Below are 13,804 nucleotides of genomic sequence, written 5' to 3' on the forward strand. Positions count from 1 at the left end.
TTGGCCCTGAACATGGTCACCAATTTCCCTGGCCTACCACAGTGTGTGACACACAGTAGACAAATCTCATTTGTTGAATGAGTGAACGATTATCTGGGTTCCTTGGCTTTGATTCTTAGCCATCCCATTGCTAGTTTAGGGTGTCCTATGTTGCTGCCTTGGGAGCCACGTGTTAACACTGTTGTACAAAAGTTCTGCATTGCTATAAGGACCTATTGTTTTTATGTTCCATATTAATCTCTTTTAAAAACTTAGTTTTATTATATACAGAGTCATGTCCACCCTCCAATATTTAGAAGAATACAAATAAGTGTAATCCTAATATCCAAGGCCACCACCCAACTGTCACTTTGTTGTCCTATGGTAGCTGGCATGTTGCTATGATGCTGGAAGCTATAACACCAGTATTTCAAATATCCGCAGGGTCACCCATAGTGAACAGGTTTCAGCAGAGCTTCCACACTAAGACAGAACAGGAAGAAAGGCCTGGCATTCTACTTCCAAAAATTAGCCACATTATGGATCACAACAGACTATTGTACCATATAGTGTTGGAAGATAAATCCCCTAGTTTGGAAGGCACTTAAAATACACAGTGGCTGCAACAATGGACTGGAGCACACAGGAGGAGCAGCAAGGTGCTTTGATGTCTGTACTGGCACAGGGGGAAGAACAGAACATGGAAGAAAATAACCGTAACTAATAATAAAGTTAGCTGAACTTTACTAAGCATTTATCATGTGCTACACACCGTTCTAAGTGCTTTATGTGTTTCATGTCATTTAAGCAGTAGTGTCTTATGTCATTTAAGCAGTAGTGTGCTGGCAAATGTTTACCAAGAAGGTCTCAGGGGAACAAAAGAAGCCCTGGTTTGCAGCATTTGTTCCATATCAATGGTGAAATGTTGCTATTGTTAGGTGCTCTCCAGTCAGTTCCCACTCATAGCAACCCTGTGTACAACAGAACAAAACACTGCCCGGTCCTGCGCCATCCTAGAAAACATTGCTGTGTTTGAGCCCATTGTTGCAGCCACTGTGTCAGTCCAGCTCATGAAAAGTCTTCTTCTTTTTCACTGACCCTCTACCTCGATGTCCTTCTCCAGGGACTGATCCCTTCTGATAGCATGCCCAAAGTATGTTAAATGAAGTCTCGCCATCCTTGTTTCCAAGGAGCATTCTGGCTTTGCATCTTCCAAGAAAGATTTGTTCGCTCTTCTGGCAGTCCATGGTATATCCAATAGTCTTCGCCAACATCATAACTGAAAGGCATCAGTTCTTCTTCGGTCTTCATTGTCTAGCTTTCACAGGCATATGAGGCAATTGAAAACACCATGTCTTGGGACAGGCGTACCTTAGTCTTCAAAGTGACATCTTTGCTTTTTAACACTTTAAAGGGGTCTTTTGCAGCAGATTTGCCCAATGCAGTCGTTTGAGTTCTTGACTGTGGCTTCCGTGGGCACTGATTGTGGATCCAAGTAAAATGAAATCTTTGACAACTTTAATATTTTCTCTGTTTATCATGAGGTTGCTTATTGGTACAGTTGTGAGAATTTTTGTTTTCTTTATGTTGAGGTATAATCCATACTGAAGGCTGTGGTCTTTGATCTTCATCAGTAAGTGCTTCAAGTCCTCACTTTCAGCAAGCAACACTGTGTCATCTACATATTACAGGTTGTTAATGAGTTTTCCTGCAATCCTGATAAGATATTCTTCTTCAAATAGTCCAGCTTCTTGAATTATTTGCTCAGCATACAGACTGAATAAGTAAGGTGAAAGGATATGACTTTGATGCACACTCTTTCTGACTTTAAACCATGCAGTCTCCCTTCGTTCTATTCGAATGACTACCTCTTGGTATATGTAGATGTTCCTCATGAGCACAATTAAGTGTTCTGGAATTCTCATTCTTTGCAATGTTTCCTATAATTTGTTATGATCCACACAATCCAATGGCGAAGTACTCACGGCCAACTCCAAGCTACCAATGTTTATATCCCTGAACGCAGCGTTGTGAAGAGGTTACACACAGCCAGATCCAGCCAGTACTGCATTTAATCCTTAAGAAGCCCTGGTGGCACAATGGTTAAGTGCTCAGCTGCTAACAGAAAGGTTGGCAGTTCGAACCCAGCCAGCAGCTCCACAGGAGAAAGACCTGGCAATCTGTTCCTATAAATATTACAACCTAGAAAACCCCACGGGGCAGTTCTACTCTGTCACATGGACTTGCTATGCATCGAAAGTCAGCTCAATGGCCCCCAAGAACAAAAACAACACATCCCTGAATGTGGGTACTGTTATTACCCATTTTAGAAGTGTGGAATCTGAGGCACAGAGACATTAAAACACTTCCCCCAAGAGCTAGTTGATAGCGGAGCTTGGATTTGAACCCGGGGAGTTGGGCCCCAGAGCCTATGCTCTTAACCACTATGCTTCATTGTTTCACACTTGGCTTACAATAAAGACATTGCTAATCCCTGTCAAAAAGATATATCCTAGGATGACTAGCCCTCTTAGCCAGTGGTTGAAGAATGTTCTTGGGACTGTTTTGTTCTGTTCTGTTTTGCTTTTATTTTAAGCAGCACAACCAGTTTTTTTGTTTGTTGTTTTGTTTTCCAGTCAGAATTTTACATGGTGCCTCAAAATACAAAACAGATAAAGGAGATCTTCAAGCTGTGTTGGAAGGGTGAGTAGCGCATCCAAAACCCTGCTTACCTGTCCTTTCTCTTGCTCCTCTCCTCCCACCAAGGCAGCTTCTGAAGTAACTCTGCAGAACCCTAGAACAGACACTGAGCCCTGTGTCACTGAGTTGTTAGCAGCTGTCAAGTCAGCCCGACTCATGGGCTCCCATGTACAACAGAACAAAACACTGCTTGATTCTGCTCCATACCCATGACCATTGTGGATTAGACTGTTGTGATCCAGAGAGTTTTCACTGGCTGATTTTAGGCAGTAGGTAGCCAGGCCTTTCTTCCTAAGTCATCTTAGTCTGGAAGTTCTGCTGAAACCTGACCAGCATCATGGCAACACGCAAGCCCCCAGTGACAGATGAGTTGTGGCTGCACATGAAGTACATCAGGCAGAAATGGAACCCAGGTCTCCTGCATGGAAGGTGAGAATTCTACCACTGAACCATGTCATTACATTAGCAACAGTAAACTGATTAATTGTTGTTTGTTTTATTTTAATCTCTTCTTGTTTTTCAACCAGAACCAAGCAATGAGACTCAGGGATAGAGACCAGAGCAGAAGGAAAGAAGTGGTACACAGAGTATTATCTAGGGAGGACAGAGCTGAGCAGATCATTATAGTGAAGCATCTGGGTCAAGGTGAGCTGTACCAGATCACAAGCAAGAAGAGAAGAAAGGCTGGGCCACTTGCACCTAACACCTGCCTCAAGTGGTTTCCAAGGAAGAATAAAGAAGAAAATTATGAACTCGGTTAATGAGTTGACACTTTCCTGTCCCTCACCTGAGGGCCTGAACAAACACACCTGTTCCAGCATCCCTTCTCATTGTCTATGCAATGCCTACTTTTGCTCTGCAGAAGCCTAGAAACAGGAACCAGGTTTTCTGGCCTTTGCTTAAGCTATAACCTTTCCAGGCTTACCTCAGGATGGATGTCTGTTGAGCAGATGGGGTTGTGAAATTTCCCAAGAAGAGGAAGCCTCTGGCTAGAACAACAAGCAGGGCCAACCATGAGGTCAGAGCAGGCGTGAACACCATGCTGTCACCCGAGTCTCAAGGGTCCTTCAGCGCTCTGTACTTCAGCCTTTGTGCCAGCATGGAGGCGACCAAAACTGTGGGCGATCCACATTGGGGTCAGAGGCCTATTTGAATTTAGGTGATGGGGAGAGAGATTGAGAAGGGATTAAAATAGACTAAGAAACTGACCAAGTACTTAGGTTGGTGCAGGTAGCCACCCTTGGTGGAGATTGAGAAGCTGGTTCTCAAGTCGGCAGGTTCAGACATCCATTTTACCAAACCACAAGCATTGATTTGGGTTTGTCAATTTCCTGGATAACTTCCACTGGTCTGTAAGACATTCTCTGCCCTATTTCACCCTGTTCTGTGCTCCAGGAAGCTGCTCTGTATGGTCTGCATCAAGAGGCTCCCTGACCTGCTGGCTTCCAGTTGGCTTTGGCCCATTGGAGGCACTGGCAGGACATCACAGAGTGGCAAAAAAGTGAGGTCAGGGTATTATTCCCCCTGAACCTTCCTGGTTAGCCATGTCCCTCTGCTGAACTCCCAGGTTGCAATCACGCATCCCTCTTCCACACTGATGTCTCCTCTGGATTCTAGCAACTGCTCCTTCTCCATTGTCCCTTCAAGCCTAAGGGTGGTATAAGTTTCTCCCCCTGTTATTTCCCCAGGATATTGCATTATCCCTTGTAAATACTTAGTTTGCCTGTGCCATCTGTTTGCTGTCACAACCTGATATTCAGTCAACATCTGCCAAACTGAAGGCATTGAAATTAAGATCGGAATAACTGTCCTTAAGGCAAGTTTATATTGCCTGTGATTTTATCCTTTCATTTTATTAATTTGGATTGCAAAGAGAATGCTCCAAAGGTCTTAATTTTGAACTATGTACTACTGTGTATTGTGCCTGCAATTTGAAAAAGCTGCCTTAAGATGAATGGTAGTGCCTGGGTTATGTTGTTCTTGTTAGTTGCCATCAAGTCAGCCCCCGACTCAACGGCAACTCCGTGCACAAGAGAACAAGTCCTGCACCATCCCCACGATCCATTGCAAATTGGATCACTGTGAGCCATAGGGTCTTCATTGACTGATTTCCCAAAGTAGATTGCCAGGCCTTTCTTCCTAGTTCGTCTTAGTCTGGAAGCTTGGCTGAAATCTGTTCAGCATCATTACAACACACAAGCCTCCACTGAAAGACTGATGGTGCCTATGCATGAGGTGCATTGGCCAAGAATCGAACCCAGATCTCCTACCTGGAAGGAGAGAATTCCACCATTGAACCATCAATGCCTTCACCTGGGTTATAACCTTGTTAAATATATATAGGTGTTAGATATGCTTGCTTTTTCACTCAATTGTATGAGAATACAAAACTAAAATTGTACTAAAACAGTAAAATATTAACTATTAATAGGCTATAGTACAGTAACTCAGAGCACAGGCTTTAAAGTTAGATCAAGACTCAAATCTACCACTTATAAGCGTGCAGCCTTTGGACAGTTACTTAAGCTCTCTAAGTCTTGGTTTTCTCGTCCATAACATTGTGATAACTGTACGTACTTGTTATGGTTGTGAAGGTTAAATGAGATAATGTACATAAAATTCAAGTACAGCGAGCCCTGGAAAAATGTTAGTTATTGTTATTAGTAAAATGTTATTAAAATGATATATTTTGATGTAAATTATTGCATAGGGTTGTTTTGAGAGTTTAATACAGTACGTTAATATTTTAATGCTTACAACAGTACCTGGCACATAGTTAAGAGCTATGTAAGTGTTTATTAATACATAAATAATACTCAAGTATAAATTTAAAAAGCCCAGTCGCAGGGAAGCCAGCACGACTTGTCCAAGGCAAGGTTGTGGAAGCTCCACAGATACATCCAAGCTCCCTGAGGGACTGAATTGCTGGGCTGAGGGTTGTGAGGACCATGGTCTCAGGGCAACACCTAGCTCAATTGGCAAAACATAGTTTATAAAGAAAATGTTCTACATTCTACTTCAGTGAGTAGCCTCGGGGGTCTTAAAAGCTTGTGAACGGCCATCTAAGATTCTCCACTGGTCTCACCCCATTGGGAGCAAGGGAGAATGAAGAAAACCAAAGTATGAGGGAAAGATTAGTCCAAAGGACTAATGGACCACGACTACCACAGCCTCCACCAGACTGAGTCCAGCACAACTAGATGGTACCCAGCTACCACCACTGACTACTCTGACAGGGATCACAACAGAGGGTCCCAGATAGAGCTGGAGAAAGATGTAGAACAAAATTCTAACTCACAAAAAAAAAAAAAAAAAAAAAGGACCAGACTTACTGGCCTAACAGAGACTGGAGAAACCCTGAAAGTATGGCCCCTAGACACCCTTTTAGCTCAGTAATGAAGTCACTCCTGAGGTTCGCCCTTCAATCGATGATTAGACAGACCCATAAAATAAGACTAAAGGGGCACTCCAGCCCAGGGGCAAGTACTAGAAGGCAGGAGGGGACAGGAAAGCCGGTAATAGGGAACCCAAGGTTGAGAAGGGAGAGTGTTGATGCGTCGTGGGGTTGGTAACCAGCATCACAAAACAATATGTGTACTAAATTGTTTAAGGAGAAACTAATTTGTTCTGTAAACCTTCATCTAAAGTACGAGAATAAAAAAAATTTTAAATAAAAAAGCCCAGTTGCCATCAGTTGATTCTGACCCATAGCGACCCCATGTGTGTCAGAGTAGAACTGTGCTCCATGGAGTTTTCAATGGCTGTGACATTTCAGAAGCAGATTGCCAGGCCATTCTTCTAAGGCACTTCTGGGTGGATTTAAAAGGCCAAGCTTTTAGTTAGTAGGCAAGTGCTTAACCGTTTGCACTGGTATTATTTGATTCCTTTCTCCTTTCCTTTTAATTATTCTCAATCACTTTTCAAACTAACTTTGGATTTCCCTCCAGGCTTAAATAGACAAGAATCTCCTAAAAGACCTTCTAACTTCATCCTGAATTTTTTTCGTGGAATCAAAAAGCCTTTCTGTGCATATGCCTGTTTGTTTTAATTTCTGATTTTTAAGCATCAGGTCAGCTTAAGATCAAAAGCTATTTTAAGCAAGTTTTCTTGAATATTTTATTTCTCACACTGCTGAGTGTTAGCTATCCAACCTCTTACTTTTACCCATGCCAGCAACATTACAGGAGAAACAAGTAGTTAGGAAGAAATGACCTGGGGGGCCCTGAGCTACTTATCGTTTGTGGGCTGTGGGAATATTGTGTGTTAATTTAGGGATTTTTGCCCATCAATTTCAGATACAATTCAGGATAGTGACAGGATAAATACTTTCTTAGCAAAATAAGGCCAGGATTATTGCTCTCAGGAAAGTGTCAAATTTATGATAATAAGGGAATAGGAATTTATTTAGACTAGGAAAAGGGTTTTGTGACTAAGTGACTCCTTGAGTTGATGAGATGCATTGAGTTATAGATACACCAAGAGTAAGCACCCTTGTCCCTTCCTATATCCTCAGGACTAGTGCTTGAACTGCTTCCTTATCTGGAAGGTCCCATGGACTCTGACACCAGGGCCACAGTGTCACAGTGACTCTGTGACTCCTGCACAGTAACTCCGCCTACACAGAGCAAAGCAGCAGTACTGTGTGTGGATGAAGCCACCAACATCCTGGAAGGCCGAGCATGTGAAATTTGCCATTTACAGGAAAAAACTTAGGGAGACTGAAATTTGGCTATTTCTCTACGGGAGATGATCGATTCCAAGGGAAAAGGGAATTAGGAAGGGGAATCAGAAGGAGAAAGGGGTTAAAAGGAGACGGCTAATGAAAATGAGAAAGAAGATACAAAGTTCGGAACAAGGGACTATCCATGAGGGACACCCTCTGTAAGCCTAAGCAATAAGGGCCAACCCTTGGTATATATGCGTAGCACAAAGGAGCACGTTATCTACGTAAGGCACAACGCTTGATCTCCCATTGTCTCCCTCTCCCAGTATTACTTAGGAGTCTTCTGAATATAAACAGTAGAAACAAAAACAAGTTTAAGTGTAAAAAAGAATATACGGGCTCATGTAACCAAATTCAAGAGGTAAACTGACTTTAAGCACAGCTGGATCCAGGACTTTTTTTTTTTTTTTTTGCTACCTCTTAGTTCCACAGGCATTTAGTTCTTCTGGCTCCAGGCAGATTTCCTCCATGTGAGAGCAAACATGATTACCAGTTGTCCCTGGTTTATATCATCCTTAAAGGTAACAATCCTGGAAAAAAGAGAGTCTTTTATTCCCCCAGCATATCATTCAGTCCACGCTCCGAGGAGGACCCTGCAGAGGTCATATGCCCGTCTTTGTGTATCCAGGAGGATGGGGTATTCTGATTGGTCAGCTTGGGACCTACGCCCACAATAATCTCGTGCTGTGGGGGAAAGGGCGTTTCCCAGAGGGAAGGCTTAGAGGACAGAAAACAGAGAGCAGCTAACCACCACGGCTCCCAACTCCATTTGTTGGAACATTTTTCTACAGCCTACGGTATAAATCTCCTTTAATGTTTCACGGAGTTTGGTGTGTATTCAATTTGGGAAAAGGAGGGCAGGGGAGTTGGTGGCATCTAGGGCTAAGACTGTACTTCATGGTAGACTGTTGAGTGGTAAGGACCTGTAGATGATGACTTAGATTAAAAAATTGGAGAGTCACTCCATGCGCTTCCTCCGTAAATGGGCCTCCACTTCAGATAGTAACTAAAGACATGCCTATCTGACAGACAAAGAAAGGGTCTTGGCCCAGATTACATCATGTACATTAGCCAGTTAATCTTGCATACTCTCAGTTCCTGAATCTACTTTCTCTTTCCTTTGGGGAAAGGTTGAAAAAGCAGAGAAAAAATAGATGGCAGCCATCTTGTCCATAATTCCTCTGTGGTAATTCTATACTGCCCCCTTTCTTTAGTGAGGAGGTTTTCTGACAGCTTTTCGAACTCATCTATTAAGTAGTTCCAATTTAATGGCCAATTTTTGCTTATTAACCTTTGCAGACTCCCTAAAGCTTCAGCCATTTAAACAAAACATAATAGACTTTTCCAGTAGAAATGAAAGGTCGTTTCTCTATATAGCTTCTCACATCAAATACATTTGCATACACGGGCCATGTGAAAAACAAGAACTAGTGAACTTATGAATGAGATTCTCACTTTCTTTTTTTTTAAATCCTCCCACCCCCAGTCCACCCTTGCATTGGTGCGTTTTCAAAACCCTAACTATTATTCCCTTTAGGAATCTGAAATTATTCCCTTTAGGAAGTCTTACTTGATTAATCACCCCCAGCTCTACAGTTCCAATTAGGGTTTACCTTCTCTTGTTCACATGAGTTTTAAAGGTTCATGAGTCTTAGGGTGTAAACATGTCTCTTGCTTCCCCTATGAGGTGATGACTGTAGGGCAGGGTAACCCTCCCTTCTCTCTCCCTTCATCCCCAGGCCTGGTTTAAGCAATGACAAGAGAGGAACTCATTTGCTGGTGTCGTGAAAGATTCTGGGCACCGCAAATAGTCAGAGCCAGGTAAAGTTCCAACTCTGGTATTTTTTCTCTCTGGGGTACGTGTCAATTTTTTTAAACTTTAATTTCCTCATATAAAAAATGATAATAAATTCTCGAGGGTTTATGGGATGCCTAAATAAGATAGGTATTCAGAAGCACTTAGGGATGCTTGTAGATCTTTAAAAAAATATGTTTCCTTAGTGATGTGATTGTAAAAACTACTGAGTCCATGAAATATCTTTCCTGTTTGTTGTTGACATCTGAAAATTTTTTTTCCAGAAGGCAATCTTTTATACCAAATTAGTAAAAAGATCAAAATTGCAGATAATCTTGGGGAAAGTAAAAAAATGAGCGTAAATATATTAACACAGCCAGGGGTGATGAATATGACACACACGTAATCACTGCTTCTTCCCTAACCCATGATGGACATTATTAATCGGTCAAAGTAGAGTTTCTCATTCAGCCTGAAGTGTGCCTGAATTTCTCAACACCAGGCTCTAGACAGACACTACCAATCAATCAGGCATTGAGAGGTGGTATAAAACCTTTCTTGCCAGGCGTAGTAAGATATATATCGTTGCCACTGGGCTCTTTTCAAAGAGCAAGATTTGATTAGAGGATTAGAGAAAGAAAGTAAAGGTGTACTCACTGCTGGGTATGGAGATGAGAAAAAGTCCCAGGAGAGAAAAGGGTGCAAGTTCTCTGGCCTGGTATATTTTCCAAGATGTCACCGTTACACAGAGAGGTGTTCCTGAGGGCTCAATTAAAGGATGGGCCCCCAGACTCCCTATTTCTTGGGCTCATTCCTGTGACATCCTCCTTCTCATTTCTTCACTCCCCTCACCTCTTCTTTGTCAACTGTGATCCATCTTTCTGTCCGAAACTCCACTAATCTAACTCTTTCAGTTCTAATAGGAAAAGGGGTTGGATAATACCTAAGGTCTATTTGGACTGTGAACACTTGGCTCCAGACTCCGGACTTCAGCTTCCATTTTCCATTCAACTTTTCCCTTCTGGATTGACACTTCCAAGTTGGCTTTCCCAATAATCACCCAATTATTGGTAAGCCCTAGAATCTCTACCCTTAAACACTGATCACTCAGGCTTCCAACGCTGGACACATAGTCTGATATCAGTGGTGGAAGAATTAGACACAGATCTACGTTGTGAGCTTCATTATTTTGGTTGAGTATCACAAACCTAGGACAAGGCCAACTAATACAATGATGTCAAATACATTGATACCAATTCAAGATTATTTAGGGGTACCCAAGGTTTATGAAGAATTTTGGGATTCTAATTGTAATTCTGCTACAAGTTATCTGTGTGATTCTAAGCTTATTGAGTCTCTTCTCTGACCTCAGTTTTCTATTCTGGTCAATGAGGGGATGTTTAGCTATTGTGGATAACCTCTAAGGCCTCTTTGAGTTCTAACATTCTATACTTCTCTACAGAGAATGGATGGGCCATTGCTGGACTCTGTAGAGGGAGTTTTCCAGGGCTTCCTAGCTGTGAGAAACAGGCGCCAGAAGCTCATACAGTATTGCCTGGCCTTTGTTTTCACCAATTCTTACCAGAATCAAATGAAGCTCTTCTCACAGTAGGGTAGTTCTAAGAAGAAAAGTAGAGTCAGGTGCTAACACGTCTTGCTTCATCCATCCACCAATCCATTTGTGCTTTCATTCATTTTTCATTCAATCTTTCTATAAATGTGTAAATATAAATAATATGTAGAACATGCCATGATACAGTAATAAAATAATGAAATGTAATCACCGCCTTATAAAGCTATACCTAAACAAGTAAGTAGACAACTAAATAAAGTAATTAGTAACTGAAACTACTGGAAGTAAAAAACAGGGTGGTAAGATAGAAAATAAGATGATGAGACCTCCTTAAGACAGGCTGGTATCTGAATGCCTCTTTAAGAAGGTGACATATGAGTTGAGACCTAAAGAATGGCTTTTAGGAACCAGCCCTACAAAGCAGGACTAGAGGAAGCAAGTAGGAGAGTTTCATTGTATGAAAACCATGGGACTGGGGCACAAGGGAGAGTGAAGCAGGATGAGTCTGAAGAGGTGGGCAGGGCTAGAGCATGCAGAGTTCTGGGATCTATAACAGGAAATTTGGGTAGCCAAGGAAGGACTTTTAGGCAGGGTAGTTATACAATCTTATATAACTTCTTCTTTTTTTTTTAACCTCTCTGGCTATTATGTGCAAATTGGGTGGTGATGTGGATGGGCCAAGGATAGAGTAGAGGAGACCAGTTAGGAGGCTAAGTGAAAGAAGATGGTGGCTTGGTCAGGAAAAGTGTATGATATATGTGTTATCAAGGTGGATGCTACAGGACTAGCTGATGCTGTATGGGAGGTCAGGAAAAGAGAGGCATCATAAGTGACATCCAGGTTTTTGGACTATGGTGCCGTTTACTCAGATAAGCAGTAAGAGAAGGAGAAACATTGGGGAGTGTGTACATTTTTTGCAGAACAGGTCTGTGTGTCTGTCTAGTGGCCACTTCTCTTAGCCAATGAAAATTCTGGGCATAAAACTAAGAAACAATCAAGGTAGAGAATAAGAAAGAACGTGCATTTTTTTTTTTTTTGGATCATTCATTCTTTCAACAGGGAACCCAGCCTAACAGAACATCCATCCATCCAGTATTTATTGATCCTCCACTACGTGTACATCACCATCCTAAAAGGAAAAAAAAAAAATCTGTTAACTCCGAATCTGTTCCAACTCATGGAGACTCCATGTGTTTAAGAGTAGAACTGTACTTCACAGGGTTTTCAATGACTATGACCTTTCAAAAGTAGATATCCAGGCCGTTCTTCTGAGGTGACTGTTATTGTTAGGTGCTGTGTACTCATAGTGACAACAGAACGAAACTGCCCGATCCTGCACCATCTGCACAATCGTTGTTAAGCTTGTGTCCATTATTGTAGCCACTGTGTCAATCCATCTCGTTGAAGGTTTTCCACTTTTTCATTTACCCTCTACTTTCCAAGTATGATGTCTTTCCCCAGGAACTGATACCTCCTGATAACATGTACAAAGTATGTGATATGAAGTCTCAACCATCCTTGCTTCTAAAGAGCATTCTGGCTGTACTTCTTCCAAGACAGATTTGTTCACTCTTCTGGCAGTCCATGGTATATTCAATATTCATCTCCAACACCATAATTCAAAGGCACCAATTCTTCTTCAGTTTTCCTTATTCACTGTCCAGCTTTCACATGTATATGAGGCAATTTAAAACATCATGGCATGGGTCAAGCGCACCTTAGTCCTTAAAGTGACATCTTTGCTTTTTAACATTTTAAAGAAGTCTTTTGCAGTAGATTTTCCCAATGCAATTGTCATTTGAGTTCTTGACTGCTGCTTCCACGGGTGTTGACTGTGAATCCAAGTAAAATGAAATCCTTGACAATTTCAATATTTTCTCCATTTATCATGGTGTTGCTTATTGGTCCGGTTGTGAGAATTTTTGTTTTCTTTGTGTTGAGGTCTATTCCATACTGAAGGCTGTGGTCTTTGATCTTCATCAGTAAGTGCTTCAAGTTCTCTTCACTTTCAGCAAGCAAGTTTGTGTCATCTACATAACACAGGTTGTTAATGAGTCTCCCTTCAATCCTCATGCCCCATTCTTCTTTATATAGTCCAGTTTCTCAGATTATTTGCTTGGCATACAGATTGAATAAATATGGTGGATACAACCCTGACACACAACTGTCTTGGCTTTAAACCACGCAGTATCCCCTTGTTCTGTTCGAACAACTACCTCTTGGTCTAAATACAGGTTCCTCATTAGCACAATTAAGTTTTCTGGAACTTCCATTCTTCAGAATGTTATCCATAATTTGTTAAGATCCACACAGTCTAATGCTTTTGCATAGTCAATAAAACACAGGTAAACTGGTATTTATTCTCTGCTTTCGGCCATAATCCTTCTGACATCAGCAATAGTATCCTTTGTTCCACATCCTCTTCTGAATCTGGTTTGAATTTCTGGCAGTTTCTTGTGGATGTACTGCTGCAACTGCTTTAGAATGATCTTCAGCAAAATTTTACTTGTATATGGTATTAATGATATTATTTGATAATTTCTGCGTCCTGTTGGCTCACCTTTCTTTGGAATGGGTACAAATATGGATCTTTTCCAGTTAGTTGGCCAGTAACTGTCTTCCAAATTTCTTGGCATAGACAAGTGAGCATTTCCAGCACTGCCTCCCTTCGTTGAAACATCTCAGTTGGTATTTCTGCAATTCCTGGAGGCATTTTTTCCACCAATGTCTTCAGTGCAGCTTGGACCTCTCCCTTCATTACCGTTCGTTCTTGATTGTATACTACACTCTGAAATGTTTGAATGTTGACCAATTCTTCTTGGTACAGTGACTCTGTATATTCCTTCCATCTTCTTTTGATGCTTCTTAATATTTTCCTTGTAGAGTTCTTCAATATTGCAACTTGCGGCTTCAATTTTCCCTTCAATTCTTGCAGCTTGAGAAATGCCAAGCCTATTCTTCACTTTTGGTTTTCTATCTCCAGGTCTTTGCACATTTCATTATAATACTTTGTCTTCTCAAGCTGCCCTTTGAA

General features: G+C 41.5%; 1 long non-coding RNA gene across 1 annotated transcript in view; it reads left to right on the plus strand.

The window, feature by feature from the left end:
- LOC111752843 (uncharacterized) overlaps positions 1-7,789 on the plus strand; it is a 33,333-nt gene extending 25,544 nt beyond the window's left edge. The window contains exons 5-6 of the long non-coding RNA XR_002787737.2: positions 2,616-3,108; positions 3,207-7,789. This is a non-coding gene — a long non-coding RNA (uncharacterized LOC111752843). The remainder of the gene's footprint in view (positions 1-2,615; positions 3,109-3,206) is intronic.
- The last annotated feature ends 6,015 nt before the right edge of the window (positions 7,790-13,804 follow it).

The sequence above is a fragment of the Loxodonta africana genome, chromosome 15 (genome assembly GCF_030014295.1).
Source record: "Loxodonta africana isolate mLoxAfr1 chromosome 15, mLoxAfr1.hap2, whole genome shotgun sequence".
Lineage (NCBI taxonomy): Eukaryota > Metazoa > Chordata > Mammalia > Proboscidea > Elephantidae > Loxodonta > Loxodonta africana.